Source organism: Suricata suricatta, chromosome 10 (genome assembly GCF_006229205.1).
Source record: "Suricata suricatta isolate VVHF042 chromosome 10, meerkat_22Aug2017_6uvM2_HiC, whole genome shotgun sequence".
In the NCBI taxonomy this organism is placed as follows: Eukaryota; Metazoa; Chordata; class Mammalia; order Carnivora; family Herpestidae; genus Suricata; species Suricata suricatta.
In genome coordinates this window covers 110656255-110676342 of record NC_043709.1, presented here as the reverse complement: position 1 = coordinate 110676342, position 20088 = coordinate 110656255, and the positions used below count along the sequence as shown (strand labels likewise).

The 20088-nt window shown below is 41.5% G+C and overlaps 1 long non-coding RNA gene across 1 annotated transcript; it reads left to right on the top strand.

The window, feature by feature from the left end:
• The first annotated feature begins 1035 nt into the window (after positions 1-1035).
• Positions 1036-10745, top strand: LOC115305554. The gene is made up of 4 exons (XR_003914843.1): positions 1036-1073; positions 1522-1571; positions 2105-2265; positions 10630-10745. It is a non-coding gene; the product is annotated as an uncharacterized LOC115305554 (long non-coding RNA).
• The last annotated feature ends 9343 nt before the right edge of the window (positions 10746-20088 follow it).

The following is a 20088-nucleotide window of genomic DNA, read 5'->3' as shown; positions in this document are numbered from 1 at the left end:
AAAGCTTCAGGTGCTTATTGACCTGGTCTAAACCAGAAAACAGTAAAGGGAGAAAAGGAATGTGCTCCTAATTGAAAGCCCCCAAGGAAACCAGGTCAACAAAGTAGAGATGGACACTTCTTTGTGCCTATTGGGGAGCCGAGCTGTTCTGCCAAGCTTCTGTGGCCTGGGAAGGCTCATCTCCCATCATCCCTTGAGACAAGAGACCTGACACCACATTTCCGGAAGCTCAGCCATGTTTTCACACCTGGTTAAATGTCCGTATTTCCTTGCATCCAAACAAGAAGTGAGTTTTACACATATTTTTTTTACTCAAATATTTGAACTCTCAGGAGACCCATCCAGCAGTCTAGTTCTAGAGTTGCTCTGCTTCGAAGCTAAGGTTTGTTCAGTCCCCGCAAAAGATCCTGACACTTGCCAAGAAAAACAGCACAGCAGCTGCATCATTGCGAGGGTGGTGCAAGCTTTAAAATATCCTAAAATCACCACTAATGGAAAGATGTAGAACCTCCAGCCATATTGGCATATTTATCGAGGGCTAGTTAAATACCTCCCCCCACATTGTCACTGTTTTGTTTCCTTGGGTACGATTTCTCCCAACTTATTAAACTTCTCACGTTTTCTTTTACGTAAATCACTTCAATTTTCCTACAGAAATCACAAAGATCCAGAAAAAAAATGTGGAAAAAATAATTATTTGGAAGCCAGTGTGGGATAAACTACTCTGTTATTTTTATTATTTTATTCACAATTGGGTATTGATGGTGGAAATTATAATGAGCTCAGTATTGTGATAGGGGAAAAGAGTCTATTTTATTAAAAAAAAATGGGTCATATCATGAATGGTCTGGGGTTGGTATAAATTCCCATCATTCAGTCTTCAAAAAACTTGTCTTGGAGGAGTTTAAAGTTGGAGAAAGCAACAGATGGGGGGGGGGACTTAAGGAATACGCATATCCTCCCTCATTCTAGGAAGTACCTGGTAAATACAAATGTATTTTCTTTGTTTTTATTCCAAAGGGCAACTTCTCTTATCTCTTCTGTGAATTGAGTATTTTTCAACCCAAGAGAAGGTAAGATATGACATATGGAGTTTTAGCAGCCAAAATAAATGATCTCTCATGAAACCAAAATATTTCATGGCACTGGCAAACCTCCTCAGCTTACTAGGAGGTTTGCTAAGGGACAGTGGGAATGGAGAGTTCAATCAACCAGGGATTTCTGACTCAAGACTTTGCCTGTATTTCTTTTGTATTAAACAATTGCCATTCAGGGGTTTTCAGCCAACTATAGCATTTTTACCTAAGTTATTCCATTATGTAACCTTATTCACATGCTGGATGATTAACTGCGTATTTTCCTTAGGTTGGTCTTACAGTAAATTGTTTCTTGGTAGAAAGGAAGTTGCCAAACAATTATCTTTTTGCACAGGTCACCTCAAGGCCCTTCACTTTTGCTTTGTGGTGGTATTGTGTCTTTGTTATTTCCTTACTTTTTTTTTTCTCTGCCCTTTCACTCCAGTGTTGAAAGCTTCTGCATAAATCCAGAGGTTTCAATGCATGGCATTCTTGGTAAGAACACTTACATCTCTGTGTTATATACATAAATAAATACACTGAAGAATCCTAAGCCAAGGGGAACATTTAGCAGAGCAGAGATGTCACTTGCAGTCAGAATTCCAGTTCTCTCTGCAGGATGATTAGACAGGTATTTAGAGAGAAAGATGGAAAGAAACAGGAGTAGAAATTGAAGATTTCTTCAGGAATTTGAGTCCTTGTATTCAAAGGTCTATGGAGGAATTGCTAGTAATTCATATTCCAGGCAAAGAAAGGATTTTGGCTTGTCCCACGGAACAACTCCGAGTTAAGGAGGGGAGCGGTCATCCTTCCTTCTCCCCACTTGTACAATCTGAGGCAGATGCGAGGTCCATTAAACCTTGCTCCTGTACTTTATGTAACAGCCTCAGGTCACAGAACACTCTGGGTTCACACCCCTACAGAGTTAATATACCAGTTTTTCCTTCACTGCTTGCTTGCAAAATTATTGGAAATGTTTTGAAAAGCAGTAGTTTGTTCTTATTGCTTTTATTATTTCACCCCCACAGGGAGCCTTTTCTCTGAAGAGCTCAGGAGCACATGCCACAATTAAAAGGACGTCATCTGAAGTTCAGTTATGACCTTGCTGGGTCAATGCTCTGTGAGCTGAATTATCAAGATCTGCTGAGGACCTGAACAAGGGGAGAGCCAACTAGAGCACTTGGAAACAGTAAGAAGTGAAAGGCAATGTGGAAATACCAAGATAGGTTTATGAGAGAAAGGACTTGCAAAGAGCCAGAGGGTCACAAGGAGGTCAAAATGTCATCAAGGGGCCTATTGAAATGTTACTGTAGGAAAGGAACCCAGAAAGTTTGGGGAAAGTCACTAAAGAAACACAATTTAGTTGAGAGGGAGGAGAAAGAATTTTCTGTTGCTGAGCTATTAAAAACCAGGCTGAGATATACAAAACATGCCCACGTTTTTACTTTTCACCAATAATGCTTCCTTCTTTTAATTTGTCGATATTCACAGTGACCAGAGGACCTGAGAAATGGTTATTATGATAGCCATGTTAGCTAATAATATTATTATGCAGTGATAAAAATGATGGTAAAATATTTAACATTATTAAATGTTACGGTAGACTGAATACACATGGTTGCTTGTTTTCCCTCCCAAGTGTTCCAAAGCTGACCACAAATAATTTATAAAGGTTTAAGACCAAAGGACAAAGCAGACTGAGAGAAGCCAAAGAGTGGACTGGAAGTATCAATGAAATTCCAGAAGATGGAAGCAGAGAGGGACTTGGAAAGAGACTTATCAGAGAGGAGTGACAACGAGGAGTCCTTTTATTATTTCATAGAATCTGGAACAGGCTCTGGAGTTGGCGGGAAAGGTACTTCAGCAGGCTTGGAAATTCCGTTTATGGAGTAGTTAGAACCCTGTCTCCCCTTTCTCATGCCCAGCTGGCTAACTATTCCTGGCAACCTGAGCAAGAAGTAGGGACAGTCTCTGTAGACAAACTGCAGCAGAGAGGCCACCTGGGTGGCTCAGTCGGTTAAGAACCTCACTCTGGATTTCGGTTCAGGTCATGATCTCACGAACTCATGAATTTGAGCCCTGTGTCAGGCTCTGCCCTGACAGTGCAGCCCAGGACCTGATTAGGATCCTCCCTCTCACTCTCTCTCTTCTCCTTCTCCACCTACACACTCTCTCTCAAACTAAATAAACTTAAGAAGAAAAGCTTCTCAAAGAAACTGGAGCAGGAACCTGACTTCTTGCTTGCCAGGGCAGCTAAAAGTGTGGTATGCTGCAGTAGTGCTGACAGGGCATTTGGTGAGAATGTCTTTCTGAGAGATGCATCTCCCTCCCCCAGGTCTCTTCTCAGAAGGGGTCACCAGCACCCTTGTTGTAACTGGACATTGGAATATTTCTTTTAGGAGAAAGAAGCCCAAGAAAATAAGATATTGATATTGATACTTGTAACTATCCAGTGGAAAAACAGGTCCCTGTTAGGCACTTGAATAGAAGGCTCATAAATCCCACTGAGGCACACTGAGCTTATAATTAGCTCTCTCTAGCTCCTGTCCCTTAACTATGAGTGACAGCTAAGTATCACCAGTTCTTTAGAAGAGACTCCAAGGTGAGAGGTAAAACCTAATGCAACCCAAAACTAAAACAAAGGAAAGAAAAAAAGAAAATGTTTCAAAAATAAATAAGAAAAAGAAAGGGAAACTCAAACTAAAACAAAACTAAACAGAGGGCTCAATAACTATGATCTTCAGAGAAAGAAGGAAGACACTGCGTTATTATTATTTTTAATTTGTATTTTTATATTTTTATTGTTATTTTTTTAAGTAAACATCATACTAGGCACAGAGCTCAATGTGGGGCTTGACCTCATGATGCTGAGATCAAGACCTGCGCTGAGATCAAGAGTTGGATACTTAAGTGACTGAGCTACCCAGGTGCCCCAGAAGGCACTGCATTTATGGAACAAGAACAATATGCAACAGGAAATCTTGAAAGAGCTGTTGGAAATTAAATATAGCAAAATTAAAATAAGACATTTCACACAAGTAAAAATTTGAAAATTGTTCAAAAAGTACAAAAGGTATTCCTACAAAAGGAGAAAATAAGAAAAGTAGAGACTCAATCCAGTAAATAAAACATAGAATTAGTAGGAGTTCTAACTAGTAAGAATTAGTGAGAAAAAGAATAAAGGAGAAAATTACCAAAGATATAATTCAAGAAAAACATTTAGAGCTTTAAGACATAAGTTTTTACACTGAAGTTCCAAAGTAATCAATTACAAACACAAACAAACAAACAAAACAAAATACCCGAGACTCAGTATTAAGAAATTTCAGAGCAAGAGGAATACAGAGAAAACCCCAGAAGTTTCTACAGATTAAAAACCAAACCAAACCAAACAGCACCATGCACGTGCATAAGCAAAGGCACACACATAAAAAAAGCACACACGAACACAAGTTTTAGAATTGAACCAGACTAGTTATAACAGTGGAAACTGGAAAGACTATAACAATCTCCTTAAAATTCTGAAAGAATATTTTCCAACCTGGAATTCTTTATAAAGTCAAATCAGCAGTTAAAAGTGAGGATGTTTAAAGACATATTAAAGTCTTAAAACATACATCCTTTCTATGAAAGTTACTGAAGGATTGTTCTAGTAATGCAAAGAAATAAATTAAGAAAAAGGAGATCAGGAAACTGCAACTGGTACAGAGAAGAGAAATAAATAGGTTCCCAGGTGGATGAAGAGAAGGCACAAAACTGCGGCTGTGTAAAACTAAAACAGATTAATGTGGAAGACAGAAGGTTTCAGTAGAGATATCTCAAAAATATATTAGTATACTTGATGTATGTGGCCATATTAGGAAGCTCCCTTCCATTCCTGTCAAAGAAAACAAGTCCAACCAACCAACTCAACTGAGGCAATTATATATATATATATATATATATATATATATATATATATATATACGGAAATGTCATAGTTCAGTCTGTGGTTCAGCTGGCAACAATAATTGCATGTAGACAGAGGGTGTTGTATAACATTAGAGCCTGGTGGAGAATAGAAAGGTACAGATTGTGTGTGTGTGTGTGTGTGTGTGTGTGTGTGTGTGTATGCACGCTAATATAACAGAGTTAAATCCTCACCTATTTTAAGAAGGAATTGACATATCAGGTCTGAATTTAATCATAGTATTTGGGAAAATGGAAGCAAGTATCAAAAGAATCAGCTAAAACACTGAATGCTGTTGGCGCTCTCAGAGCAAGCCTCAGAGAGTGGAAAGAGGCGAAGAGGAATCTGGTATTCACAACCAACTCTGGTACCATTTCGCTTTTTATATTATGCACAAATAGGATCTCAAAAAAGAGACCATTCAACATTATAACATACATGAGGAAAAACTTTACATGAATTATTTCTTTTAATGGTCACGTAATTACTGCATGAGATAGATACCTTATTTCCCTCAATGAATATTATAAGGCAGATCTTGGAAAACTTCAGTCCGAGAAAGGTTAGGAAACGTGCTCAAGGTCACATGGCTAAGTGGGTGTCTTAGATGGGCTATGAACTCAGGCAGCTGACTCCAGAGCTGTGCTTTTAACCATTACAGCATTCTACGGTTCAGGCTCTATCGATGCAATGCTTGGGGAGCTCAAAGTGGCATACTTTAGCATATCAGTGTTTCATAAAAGCACAATTCTAGTAAACACAATATAAATGCTTTTTGATTTTAGCTACATCTACTTAATTTGCGGTTAAAGCGGAAAGAGTGAGTATTATTGCATTGATGGTGCAGAATGTCTGCTCTAAGGAGAGTGTGGAGGGACAGGCCACACGTAGCTGCCCTTCCTTTCATTTGTGCAGAACTTGGTAAGCCCCCACAGCACTGAGGTGTTGGAGCCTGGGGAATGGCCATGTGCCTTTCTCTCTATTCAGGCTTCCTGGTCCCCTGGCATCTCTTTTTAGGACCAGCCCCGGTTTTGATATTGAATTATTCAGGCTTAAAGCCTAAGTAATTACTCACATAAACTTTCTAACCCCTGGGCCCTGAGCAGGTCTAGACTTGCTCCCCTCATTCGGTGACTTCCATTCTGCATTCTCAGCATGATGGAAATTTAAACAGCAAGGATCATGTAGTACACATCAGATTATAAAACTTTATATACTAGCGGTGACTTTGACTGTATAAAAATTGGTTTTCATGCTTTACTTGGATTTGGCACCAGACTAGAAAGGGCTGAACTCTCACTCCTCAGGAGCCCTCTTGACTTCTCAACCACAAACTCATGTCAACTGAAATCTAAGAAGTGGCCACAAGCAGTCTGGTTTTGATACCTGCCAACATTTTCCTCAAGCTAGCCCTGAACCACTTTCATAATTCACTTTTAAAACTACCCAGTCTTTGTAAGTCAATGAGACTAAACAGTGTCAGCTGCTGGCTTAGAGTCATTTCTCTGATGGCTATATTAATGTATCTGTGTTCTCACCTCCTACCCCTGGAGGCATCAGCTTGCATGACTGGAGCTATTAGTTTCACCCAAGATTTTAGTCTAAGGCAAGCCATAGACAGATGATGTGGAAGACAGATGTTTCTGAATCCATATTCACAAGGTTTAGACAATATCAAACACCCAAGTGAAGACTTATTATTCTATTTCACTTATACACTCAGAATTCAGATTCAGCTGAAGTATGAGACATAGGCAAGACACCTGTCCATGGATAACAGAATATTCTGGCTTCCTACTCTTTTCTATATGTCTCTGTTTCTGTTTATTGCTCCGTTTTTCTTTCCATCTCCTGGAAAGAATAACATTGTTATGTGTCAGGTTTTGTCTTTTTTAGAGAGCCAGGTCAGGAGCCCATCTTTTAGGTTTGTATTTTGAATTGCTTTACTTTTAATATAGATCTGGCTTCATTCAATAAATTAAGCTACAGCCTTAGAGTAGTAACCCAATTCACATTTAAGATTTTTTCCCCAAAACAAGATTTTAATGCAAAGATCCTTCTACATATCCCTTGGGGCCTTTTGTTCTATAAAGCTTTCTTTCACCAAAATAAATTTCTTGATTATGAGCTGTTTTCAATTTATGAAAGCTCTTTCCAACATACTGATATGGCTTTAAGAGAAAATACTTCTCTGAGTAGGGGAGACTGACACTCTGGGAATATCTTTTAATTTGGGGTTCAAATCATTTGTTTAAGTTCGATACAGAGTAGAAAACAAAGTTTTGGGTCAGTCATTCTTTGATCCCTCTCCTCTTCATCTTGGATATCCAAATCTCTCTACAGAAACATATGGAGGCTTATTAAAATTGGAAACACCAGAAACAGCTTAAAAGAATCTGTGTGGAGGATGAAGTGATCTTCTGGCCAATGTCTTATATGTATGTTTAAGTTGAGATTCTGCTCACTGGATAATTCTTTCAATGATGGTCCTGTTTAAAAACCTGTTGGATGAAGGGAAATGCCTTTACACGTCCCCCCAGTGCAGTTTAGTTTGCATGTGGTTACCGGTAAAGACAATCACCTTTGTTATTGAGGGGTTGGTTTTCTCTCATTTCCTCTGCTTAGGGAAACCTCACTTCTTATTAGTGCAAGTGTAGTCACTTAAACAGAGGCTTGGGGAGAAATTTGTGGTTTTTAAAGATCTATGCCTTGACCTGTTACCACTAAATGTTTTTATTAAATCTTCCCACTGATGTCTGTTCCTGACTGTCAGTTTCGCTAGTTGGGCTAAGCGACCATGAACGTTGGCAGGGAGGTGAGGCTGGCTAGAACTGGAAGACTGAACATTCAAACTTCCCTCTCTGGTGTGACAGTCGTTACTGTTGCATGTACTCAGATTGTTATGACATTTTGAGTCTGCTAGAGGCAGGGAGATCTGCAAGCTGAGGATATGGTCATGTGACAAGGGGGGACAGTATGTATATTGTCATGCGACAAGGGGGGACGGTATGTATATGGTCATGTGGTGTGTTTTAGGGAAGTGGGTACCACCATTCAGAGGAAGGGGGCTCAAACAAACCATAATATTTACTTATAAGTGACAGCATTGAAAGTAGATGGTTGAGCAAGAAGTCACACAGGGGAGCCTGAGAGAGGTCCAGTGGACAGAGGGACAGACTGGGATTGAACCACTTTCTTCCTTGATAAAGCGATGTCCACTTCTCTTTGTGCAGGTGAAAACGTGGAGGGTATCAGCTGACCATCAATAACTCATATGCTATAGCACCGCCCCTCTTTTCCCCAGTGGTAAATCGTGGGGGTGCCGAGCACAGATAAAAGGGAAAGAGGGTGCAGGAGATTAAACACAGACACACACACACACACACACACACACACACACACACCACACACACACACACACACACACACACACACACACACAACCCAAGGGCTAGAGAACTGGTTCTGAGCTGTTTACCACCCCGGGACTGCTCCCTGACACCTCTCCTGTCTGTTCCCACAGCTCTCAGGCTCCCCGTACTCCTTCCCAGGTTCCGCCCCCCTTTCCCGGCACCTACTGGGCCTCTGCAGCCGGATGCACAGTGCCCCTCCTGGTTTGGCAGCTTTCTTGCCTCCGTCCCTGAGCGCCAGTCACCAGCGGGGACTGGTTCAGGTTCTGGTTCAGGTTCGTCTTGCACAGTGCTGTCTCACCTCCCCTCACCTCCTGGCTCCATCCTCTTGCCGGATCCCAGCTGCTGCAGGCTGGACTCTCACCCTGGGAACCTTGTAAATACACAGTGCTATCTTAGAGATTCCAGATCCCCAGATCCAGAGAGCAGTCTTGGGATGTGCCGTTTCCAAGGCTCCCCTGGAAATTCTGAAGAGCAGCCGAGTTTGGGAACCCTGTGTGGACATCCCTTCTCTGGGAAGCATTCCTGATCAGCCCCTCCTTTTTCAGGTTTCTTTACCTCACTCCCCAGGGGTTCCTGGTCTTCCAAACATGAAGAGGTGGACACAAAATGGGCAGTGGACAAAAAGTTCATTAGAGTATTAGAAGATTATAGGAAGTAAGAATAGTAGGAAAGCTCTCTTTGCAGAGACGGAGCATTGGAAAGTGCATGCCCGTGGACAATAAACAAATGTCCTTGTTTTATAAGGTTCTGGGGCACCCACTTTCCTTCTCAGGTTCTATCCTTATTGGCAGGATAACTCTAGGTGCTGGGTTGTCCATTCCTGATTGGCTCCGTTCCATTATATGAAGGGTGGCCTCCAGCCATATCAATTCTTGTGGGTCAGACCTTCTGTGGTCTACTGCTTATTTTTAGTTAGATCTTTTGTCAAATTCCTGAGGGAAACCTGAGGGGGAGTAGGTGTCTGTTACATTCTTAAGTGGAACCTTAGCCAGAGGGGGTTTGCTGTGATCTGAGGATCCCAGCATTGTTCCAAAACAAGTGTTTCTCCCAACCCAGGACCTCAGGTCCTAACCTCTGCCTCTCTGCCCACTGAATTCTATCGTTTCCTCTCATACTCCGGCTCTGTGTGCTATTCCAGCACTTGAACTATCTGTCTCCCCAGGAAATGTCCACTTTGTGAGGGCAGGAACTCTGCCTGGCTTTGAAGTGGTTCTCAAGATGCTCATTTGATTGAACTGAATTGAAACTTTTGTCCTCTCCTGCTCTTGCTAAAACAAAAGCAAACTTCTTTATGCCTCCATTTTGTTTGTTTTTAAAGAAGGAGGATTAAAAAATTTTTTATGTTTTTTTAATTTATTTTTTGAGAGACAGAGAGAGACAGTACGAGCAGGGTCAGAGAGAGAGGGAGACACAGAATCTGAAGCAGGCTCCAGGCTCTGAGCCAGATGTCAGCACAGAGCCCGACACGGGGCTCAAACCCACGAACTGTGAGATCATGACCAGAGCCAAAGCCGGACACTTAACTGACTGAGCCACCCAGGAGCCCCAAGAAGGAGGATTTAAAACAGATAAGACACTAGGAAAATTACAAAACTGAACAATTTTTCGTTTGTAACAAAAGCTGGTAATCCTGGTCCTTCATTGTAGTTTAAGTGTGAATAATGCCAGACCCGCTCTGGCTTCATTTTTTTGCTAAAGATTTACTCCAGTGAAATTTCTACTTCTCATTCTATCAGTCTTTTATAACGTGATGTGGAAGGCACTAAGTTTTTTCAGAAAGAAGACTTGCATACTTAACTTCTTTCCTGCTTTTCCTCATGCCTTCTCATTGTCTCTGTCTCTTTTCCTGTCTCACACACATGCACACTTTTCTGATAGATTCTGCTAGGATTGAGAAACAAAAGCTGATCATGTGGATAAGATCTTGCAAGTTTCCATAATCAAGTCTGTAAGATTTCATAATCTTCCTCTGCTCCCCCACTGTCTTATTTTCAGCATCTCTTGCTTCTAGAAGTCTCTTAAGGTAAATTCATTGCACTGAAACTGAGAAAACGACAGCCTGATACTGACTCTTGCTTCTCAGCAAGTATAAAAGACATACCTTTATGCTATTAGCTGTTATTTGTGTTGAAATAGATGTTATTATCTGATTTAAACATCAAAGGGCTGATTTTATTTTGCTTTGTCCTAGAGGTGAAAGAAAGAAGAAAAGAGAAGAAAAGAAAAGAAAAGAAAGGAAAAAGGAAAAGAAAAGAAAAAGAACAGAAAAAAGAGAGGAGAGTAAGCCAGCACCATTTTGAAAAGGAAGGCATCTAATAATCTAATATACTTTCCCAGAGAACTGAGGAGCAGATGTTGTGTCTCTTTCATGGAGTGGGAGGGTGTGGATACTTAGGGGAGTTGTACCCAGAGCACATTTCCTAATCTTAAAAAGTCAAGGGGTTTGAGGAAAGTCCCTAAACATGGGAGGTCTGGTTGGGGTAAATTCATACTTGTGCAGCAACACAAAAGGGAATTTACCACATTTTTTGGCAATCATATATTTTTGAATTTCTTCTCCAACCTCTCAAGACTGTTATCACCACAAATTAGTAGAGTTTTTAAAATTGAGGGGGAAAAAACCTTTTTACTTGGCCAAGACAGTTTTACTGAGTAAATTGTTACAGTGATTTCCATAACAGCCTACCACACAGAAGAAAAGTCAGGCCATAGGAAAAGTGAAGCCAACTTTGGAGGAAAATATCATTAACAATAGTATATGGAAAAGAAAGAGAATTATTTTTTTTACTCTAGTTAATGTGACACGATTCTGAAACGGGTAAGATAATTAGAGTTACCTGAGGTGTCTTTTCAAACGTGCTCCTGCCTGATCACCATTCCTACCATCTGCCTCCCGTCCTCTTCCATAGGATGGGCACATGGCATTTGAAAAGACTCCTGAGTTGAGCCCAGTTTGCTTTCTCCACCCCATTCAGACACCACCTTCCTTAGTTTTAGAACCAATGCTATAATATATAAACTCTTTTTTTTATATAGTTTATCACCAAGTTGGTTTCCATATAACACCCAGTACTGTTCCCCACAAGTGCCTCTCTCTATGACCATCACCCCCCTACCCCTTCCCTCCTCCCTCTTCAGCCCTCAGTTTGTGCTCAGCATTCAAGAGTCTCTCAAACTCTTGAAGGAAGTACAGCTTCTTATGCCTCCTTTCGAGAGAGAATGCCTTGATTTCTCTGACACTCCACCCTATGGCCACCCTCTGAAATTGATCTCTCTGAAATTGATCTGTTCAGACAGATCAACCTCTGAAGGTGAAAACAACCATTCCTTCTCTCCTACCCTTGCTTGAGAGAATCAGCTGCTCATTTTGTGTGCCATATCCATGATTAAATTCCCTCCATCTCATTTATAATGTTATTCTCTTCTGATCTCTCTCTCAATGAACTTGAAATATCTGTGTATCTGAAATCTTCTGGGACTGAAATAAATCTTCAATGTTACAGAATTTTTAGTGTTGGAAGGAGCATGAGAGATTGTCTTCCACAATTTTATGGGAATTCATTTCATAGTATCCTAGACAGTTGCTGCTTGGGTATTTAAAAAAAAATTAGGCACCTATTACCTTATGTGGAAGCACACTTTATTTTTGGAGAATGCACACTTTAGCCAAATGAAATGCATTTCTCTTCAGAAAATCTTCCAGTTACAGGAATATTAGAGATAGACGGCATGTCCTCTCTCAGTAACTTCTCATGAGCCTCAAATCAAGCTGCCAGTTTGCTTAGGAGTACACCACATTCTCACATTTAATAATCATGGACTTTACACTCTCTGCTGAATTTGATCTTCCGGCAGATCCACGACTCCCCTGATAATTGAACAGTCTTTGTGTGCTGTTCACATGACCCTTCCATGGCAGTTGGTGCAGGGAAGAAACAAAAGCAAGGCTTCTGCAGTCCTGGGTAGAGTCAAGGTAGAACCTCAAAGACTGATTGCACTGAGGCCAATCCTGGTCAATCTATGGGAGAGCCAGAAGGAAGAGCTACAACCCTAATTTCCCAAATACTCTACATGATACCAGGTCACACTATTTGTCAGTTCTGTAGAAAAACAGCAACAAACACATGACAGTTAGACATTTGGTATCGTGTAGAACAAATATCTGTTCACTGAATTTACACTATCATCTGGTGGTTTTGGCATTACTGGGATGCAGTTTTAGCTTTTTGTGTGTGTACGGGATAGCCACTTGCTGTCTGAGCTTCTGGGGCCATTTCTCACATTTCTGCTCCAGAAATGTGTGCACTTGGTAAATGTATTGTTACTGCTAAGACTAAACTTGCTCGTTCTTCTGTTAAAAATTTGGACCCATCACTCTTCTAAAATCCTAGCCTTTTTAAAAACACTAGTTTCCTTACCAATATTTACAGTTTTCTATCATGTAATGCATCTTTGTATTCTGTTTATCCCTTTCCCTGATACTTAATAAAGATTTCATAGACTCTCATGCACTTCCTTCTAAAACTGCTTGTCTTTGAGGTTGATGAGCTTCTTGATAAAAAGATGCAATGCAGAGGCTCCTTTGTCTGTGGCCCCAGGAGACACATGTTGTGGCCTGAATTCAAGACCTAGCCAGAAGGAATAGTTTTTCTTGAAGTGGCATCAATATGCTCTATATGAATAACCCAATCAACACTTTGGGGTTGAACTGCCTTCCTCAAATAGAGACTTCAAGTCCTAACCCCAGTAGCTGTGAATGTGACCTTATTGGAAATAGATACATTCACACACACAGTCAGGTTAAGATGAGGTCAACTTGGCCATATTGAATTATGACATGGGTCCTAATCTAATGACCGGTGTCATTTACAAGAAGAAGAAAAGGGACACACAGACATACACAGGGGAGAAGTCCACATGAAGATGGAGAGAGAGATTGGGGGCATGCAGATACAAGCCAAGGGACACCAAGGAAGCTGGCACCAAAAGCTAGAAAGTGTCAGGAAATAATTCTTCCAGAGAGCCTTCAAAGAGAGCATGGTCCTGGTGACACTGTAATTTTGAGCTTCTCCAGAACTATGGGAGAATAATCTGTTGTGTTAAGCCACCAATGTGTGATGCGTTGTTATATGAGAGACCTAGAAAACTAGTAAAGTACTGATAGAGAACTTTCAGTTTTCTTGTACTAAAGAAGAAGTAACTTGGAACTCCTGTTTGCCTACCTCCCATAGAGGCAGAGCCTGGAAGGAAGTGTTAAAATATCAGGTCCTGTGTCTCTGAGCAACCACTTACTCTGTGGGCCTTGGGTTTATTCAACTCACTTACTTTCTCTCTCCCTCCCTCACAGAGCAAGTGTTCTGTGGAGTACTGCCCGAGTTCTGGCCCTTAATGAACTTTCACTCTAGTAGGGGAAGGCTGACAATTAACAGGGAAAAGGGTAACAAAGAATAATGAATGTCATTGCATTCAGTGTCAAGGAAAATAGTGTCCCTGGTTCCTGGTATAGCTTCTAAACCTTTGTGCTTTTCACACTAAGAATATCTCTTGTGTGCTCACGGGATGACTAGTGACTGAGAACCCCTAGAGAGCTTTAGGATGGAGGTAGATCCCAAAAGACCAAGGAGTGATTAGAGGGCTAGAACTTTCAGCTTAAATCCTTAACTGGGGAGGGTAGAGGTTGGTGATTGAGTTAATCACCAACAGACAATCATTTAATCAGCCATGTCTACATAATATCTCCCCCTTCTCCCCCATAAAACTCGCTACATATTGGTGACCACACTGAGGTTATAGGACAGTAATGCACCTGGAAAGGGTATGGAAGCTCTGTACCTCTCCCTCAATGGCTTGCCCAATGCATGTCTTCCATTTGGCTCTTCCTGAGTTGTATCCTTGATAATCCAACTGGTGGTAGTAAGTCAGCTGCCTTCTTGAGTCCTATAAGCCATATTAGCAAATTATGAAACTTGAAAGCAGGGAGGGTTCAGGGAAGCCCCAGACTTTGTAGGCAAGTGGACAGAAGTGTGGGCAACCTAGGAACACAAGACTAGCCTTTGGCACCTGAAGTGAGGGCCATCTTATGGAATGAGTGTTTCAACCTGTGGAGTCTGATGTTAACTCTGGGTCATTAGTGTCAGAACTGATTGGAGTTGCAGGACACCCAGCTGATGTGCAGAGAATTGGAGAATTGACTGATGTGAGGGAAAACCCTATACATCTGGAGTCATGAATATTTTGACTACAAGCAAACCAGAACAGGGATAAAAGGTGAAAGAGTGAGAGAGATGGGGTGATTTGGAAGTCGGAATGGCCTCTGTCAGAAAACAATAAGAATTGGGGAAGGAGTGAGCCATGCAAAGTTCTAGTGAAAGTGTGTGGTAGGCAGAGAGAACATTCTGTTTTAAAGGGTTTGGATTTGGGTATGTGCTCAGTGTGGGCCGAGAGTAGAAAAAAGGCTAGGAATCTGGAAAGAAGGAGCTGGAATAGAATGAGCAAATGGGGGTGGGATGAGGGATGGGGAGAGGGAATAGAAGATGGGTTCAGAGAGCTGGACCCTAAGGCTCAGATCATGAGGGCCTTAGCACTTATAACAGTTTATGGGAAGCCTTTGATATGTGGTATGTATGTGTATTTTTTATTCTAACTGGCCAAATGCAGAGAAAAATGTTTGCATATATATGTATATATATATATATGTATATATATATATATATATATATTTCTTTTTTATAGAAGTCAAGCTTTAAGATAAAGGAATAGAGTTTCTTGCTGTGATTACTGTAGACCTTTATGATGTTGATTATACTAGGCTTGGAGCACTTAGGTGGGTCAGTCACTTAAGCATTGGACTCTTGACTTCAACTAAGGCAATGATCTCAAAGTTAGTGGATTCAAGCCCCAGATTGAGCTCCACATCACATTTCCCCACCTCAATAAATAAATACAAATAAAACTTTAAAGAAAGATGATGAGTGGACAGGCTGTTCTCCTCACTTATCCCTAACTAGTGAGAAGCCTGAGAGCCAAAGGGAAGTTTTCTCACCCATTTCTGACAATGTTCCTACTTGGGAGGAGAGCCGAGTGAGGGGACTCTAGGCCTGCCCAGACTCCTGTCCTGGCTAGCAGGAGAGCCTGTGATACTCAAAAGGGGCATCGTTAAGAAGCTCTAATATCTGCTCTGTGTCAGGCATGATGCTCGCTGCCAAGGACACAACAATGAAATCCTACGTGGTCCCTCCCTTAAGGAATGCGCAGTCTGATAAGGGTGTCAGACGAACCTTATGCCACATGAGCAGTATTCAAGAGATGGATATAGTGGGCATTTACTTACCATAATGCATAACACACATAAAGAAGAGGCACCTAACCAGAAGGAAGGTGTTACTTTTCCTTAGCAGAAATATCTTCAGAACAAGGTGGCATAATCTAATCCATTCTACAGATGGTCTCAGCAGAGAGGGCCCTGACGAGATGAAAAGCAGTTATTTAGGTGGGAAATGTGTACCAGTCATCAAGGGTGTGTTGTGGTATCTTTTGTTGCCTTGGTTTTGGAAATGAGCAAAAGATTTCCATCAATGTTTTGAACTTCCAGATTTAATCTAAATATGATTTGCTTTTGCTGGGCAAACGATTATCCTGCTCTGTAATCATTAGCAGGTAGAACGCTGAAAAATGTAATCTATTCCCACATTATCATGTAAATCCCATATTTAAATATATCCATGTCACTATATGTTTTTGCGCGTAAGTTTTTGATTTTTCCCCAGCCTGTGGGAGAAGGTAGGTTCCAGCATCATCAATTGGATTTTTTTTTTCAAGTTTAGGTTAATATATCTAAAGTTTGCAAAAACCTGCATTTGGAGACGCTATCCTTATTATTTGTGAGCTCATGGAAGGCGAGAATCTAAGCCAGCAGCTGCTGCTGCTGACGGAGCAGCCCCAGCAGAGGGCACGTGGAAGTAACCAGGCAGCAACTCACGTGCTCAGAGCCTGTCCACTTCCTGAGTGGGTTTGTGTTTCAGATCGTCCTGTTGTGAGCTGAGAGATGGCTCAGCCAAGGAGGATCGGGGGATGGAGAATGAATAACTGCTGTTCTCAACAGAAATAATTCCTGGAAGTGGGGGCAGATGAAGAGTTAGGTGCAGAAATGGATGACTAAGTGTGTATTTCCCAAAATGGATAGGCTGCCTTATGTCTTTATTAACGTCCGATGGGTTAGTTATCTTGGTTGAATTTATGAGAGAGTAAGTTCAGATAGGAAAGGGGTAAAGACTAAGAGCTAGTTTCAAAAAACAAAAGGCAAGGATGTTTAAAGTGGTCTTTTTTCTTTGCAGAGGTGCGCAGCCCAGATCTTATGTCAAAAGCTTTGGGCAGCTTTTGAAAAGCATTTTGCCATTATGGAAACCAGTGGGAGTTCGTGTTAGCTCTAGCATGTCAGGATTCTTCCATCAATGCTGTTCAAAGACAGAACACAGAGAAAATGTTGGTCTCTGGGACTCTGTTAAGATAGGCTGTGTACATATGAGAATTTCTTAGAAATCCATGAGATTTTTCAGGTTTGTGTATCAGCCATAGAGGCAAGGTTAAACTAGGGTGACAAGTGACCCCTAAATCTCCGTAGTTTAAAAAAGCAAGGTATATTTCCTGTTCATGCACTTGAATCTTCTGCATTGTCTTACCTCCAGGACCCTGTCTGATACAACAACCATCAACTAAAAAATCACTGGTCAGTGTGGCAGAGGGAAAAAAGGAGAGTGGCTGTTTGTATACTGGCTTTCAAAGCTTCCCTCTGGAAGGAACTCTAGCATTCTTATCCGTTTTACTGGACAGAGCAAATCCCAGGGCCACATCTGGCTAGCAGAGCAAGGGATTGCAGTCTTACCGTCTGCTCCAAAGAAACTCCAGAAAGATACCGCAAATAGCACCAATGACTTTCAAGGATGTAAATAATGCATTGAGGCAGTCAGTTAAGTGATGGCAAAATTCCAGATAGCCCTTTCTAATTTCTTGGGAGTGTGCTGTGGGTGTATATGTGTGTGCAATGACAGTGAAGAGCTAAGGCTGAATATAGACAACTTGAAGGAAAGATTAAAAAGCTATACTCTCTCCACCTCAGTCCTTCAGTAAACGTCTTATGCATCCAGGGGCTTACTCATAACAGAACTGTTTGATGCATGTTCTAAGAACCCCTGTCTGTTGGGCTGAAAACAAGCTGAGGCAGCTTGGATATGACCGAAGAGCTTTTTTGATCCAGAAAGGAGACAGGTATCGACCTGTCTTATCCAGGAGGCAGGAAGGCTGCTGCCCACTCAGGACACCAGCAGGAAGCATGGTGGTTTAGAGAGAAATGGAAAGACTTTTCTTGTAGGGAAGCAATTCCCACCCTCTGGGTTTTTAATCTTGTCTAATGATTTTATCTGGCACAGAAGGAATTGGGGGAAATGAGCATGTTTTCTTCACTCTTCATTCAGAGGAAATTCTTAGGAAGAGAAGTGATCATTTGTGATACCTTTTCTCAGATCTACCAGTCTTTTGTATGATTGTAGCTTTATTGAGATTGCAAACTGTTCTTGAGTCGGGGCTGAGACACACCAGCCACTGCCTCCCATGCAGCCAGGAAGAAATTGACAGTTTGCACATCCTCGGGTTAGCTTCACATTAATTAAAGCTTCACACTGCTCTGTCTGCTTCCTTTTGTTATTCACATGGGTTTTTGTGAATCATGCTGTTTACAAATAAGGCTAAATCCAAATGCCACACTTGCATCTGAATGTCCAGATCCAGGCCCATTCTTAATTGCTGGATGTATAAAAGAGAGACTCAGTGGGCAGAGATGGTGAGTGTAAGGAGACAGAAGAGGCATACAATTCAGTTTCTTGTAAAATAACTTCAAGAGTTATAAACTTCTCTTTACTATCTGAAGTTTCTGGAAGCCACACATCTGAAATATATTAAGTAGAAAGTTTGTCTGTGTTCATAGCCATTTCCTGAATGTTAAGATTTCACTTCCAGAATATCAGCACAAGCAGCTTAGTTTGTGTGAAATCTGAGGTTCATTACTTGCGTGTATGAACATGGGGGAAATAAAGAAACAACCTAAAACAAAAAAAGAAAAAATTCTAAACATCAGGCTGATAGAACCTTTTAAATCTGTCAATCAGATGTTGTTCGGTCCAAAGAGCAAAGCTACTCTATTTTGTGTTACATTTTATCTACACTATTCCTTTGTTAAAAAATGGAATAGATTTGTGAAGTCTACTTATATCAAATTTTAATGATTGTTCATTAGACATGTTTGAATGAGATTAATGTCAGTTTCAAATATGCATGAATCAACCTGACATGATCCCCCACATAATTAGAAAAATGTTTCAGAGTTACTGGCTACAACCTACGTTTTACAGATGAAAACTTCAAGACAATTTTATACGGCTACATTCAGAAATTTGTCAGCAAATTTGGAATGTGTCACTTGACAGCTGGACTGTTGTACTAAGTAGAAGGAACTGCTCTAAGTCCGCCTTCAGTGATGTGGTGGTGAGGCCGGGGGAGGGGAGCAGTTCTACAGGCTAGGGTTAGGTCTCTGTCTTGTAGACAACCTGAGCCTCTGGGCTGTGAACGACACAGGTGCTTCTCAGTCTCCAGCCCCTCCTCTTAGATAAACAGGCTGGTGGGTGGGAGTGGGAGTTGGTGTTTCCCCAGGTGGGTTAGGCCCGGATGAAGACTGAACACAGAGGCTCGGCTCGGGCAAGCCAGCCTCCCCAGAGGGCAGGCCTTGTTAATAGAACAGAGGGCTCTGGCATATTGCAGAATAATTCTTTTTCCCTTCCCTGTGGTGGAAGCCCGAGGGCACTTTACTCTGCCATTCACTGTGAGGACCCAGTAGAGCTCCAGGAACTAAAACTCACAAAAGTGTGGAGACCCCTCATTGACTAAGCCTCCCTGGAGTTTTTAACTCAGACTTGTCCACACTGAGCCTCCAGCAATTCAGTTCAAGTCCAGCCAATTACAGCTCAGGTTTTCCTGACCAGGCACTGGTTCCCACCAGCATTGCTGATTGGTGGGTTTCTGCTTCTGTGTGCTGTGGTTCTCTGTATTTGCCTGTCAGTGATTCTAATCTGGGGGGCAGGACTTTGTCCTGTGACCTCACGCTTTGAATGGCTCTAAGAAGGGTTATTGACTTTTTGCTCTTAGTTCAGCTTTTTATTTATTGCTAGGATGGAGTGATGACTTCCAAACTTCTTACCTGTCAGACTGAAAATGAGAAGTTTGTCAGAAAATTGGAAATCACATTTATGTGGGGGCTCATATGAAAATCCCAATCTATAAATAGTCACAGCTCTGGATGACCTTCTTACCATTATATCCTTAGTCCTTAGCACTCTGTGTGGTGCCAAAGCAGTTGTTCAGTAAAAAGGGGCTGCCTGACTAGCTGGCAGATCTGCAAGGATGGCTTTCCAACAATCAGGAAGGGATTCTGAATGCTCCTGGAGCTCAGGCCCGCAGAGCGGATATCTTAAGAAATAACCGGCCAGCAGCTGATGGTTCTGGGATGGAAGGAAAAACAGAGAATGGGGGGAAAAGACAGAGAAAAGAAATAGGAAGAAAGAAAGAAGGAAGGAAGGAAGGAAGGAAGGAAGGAAGGAAGGAA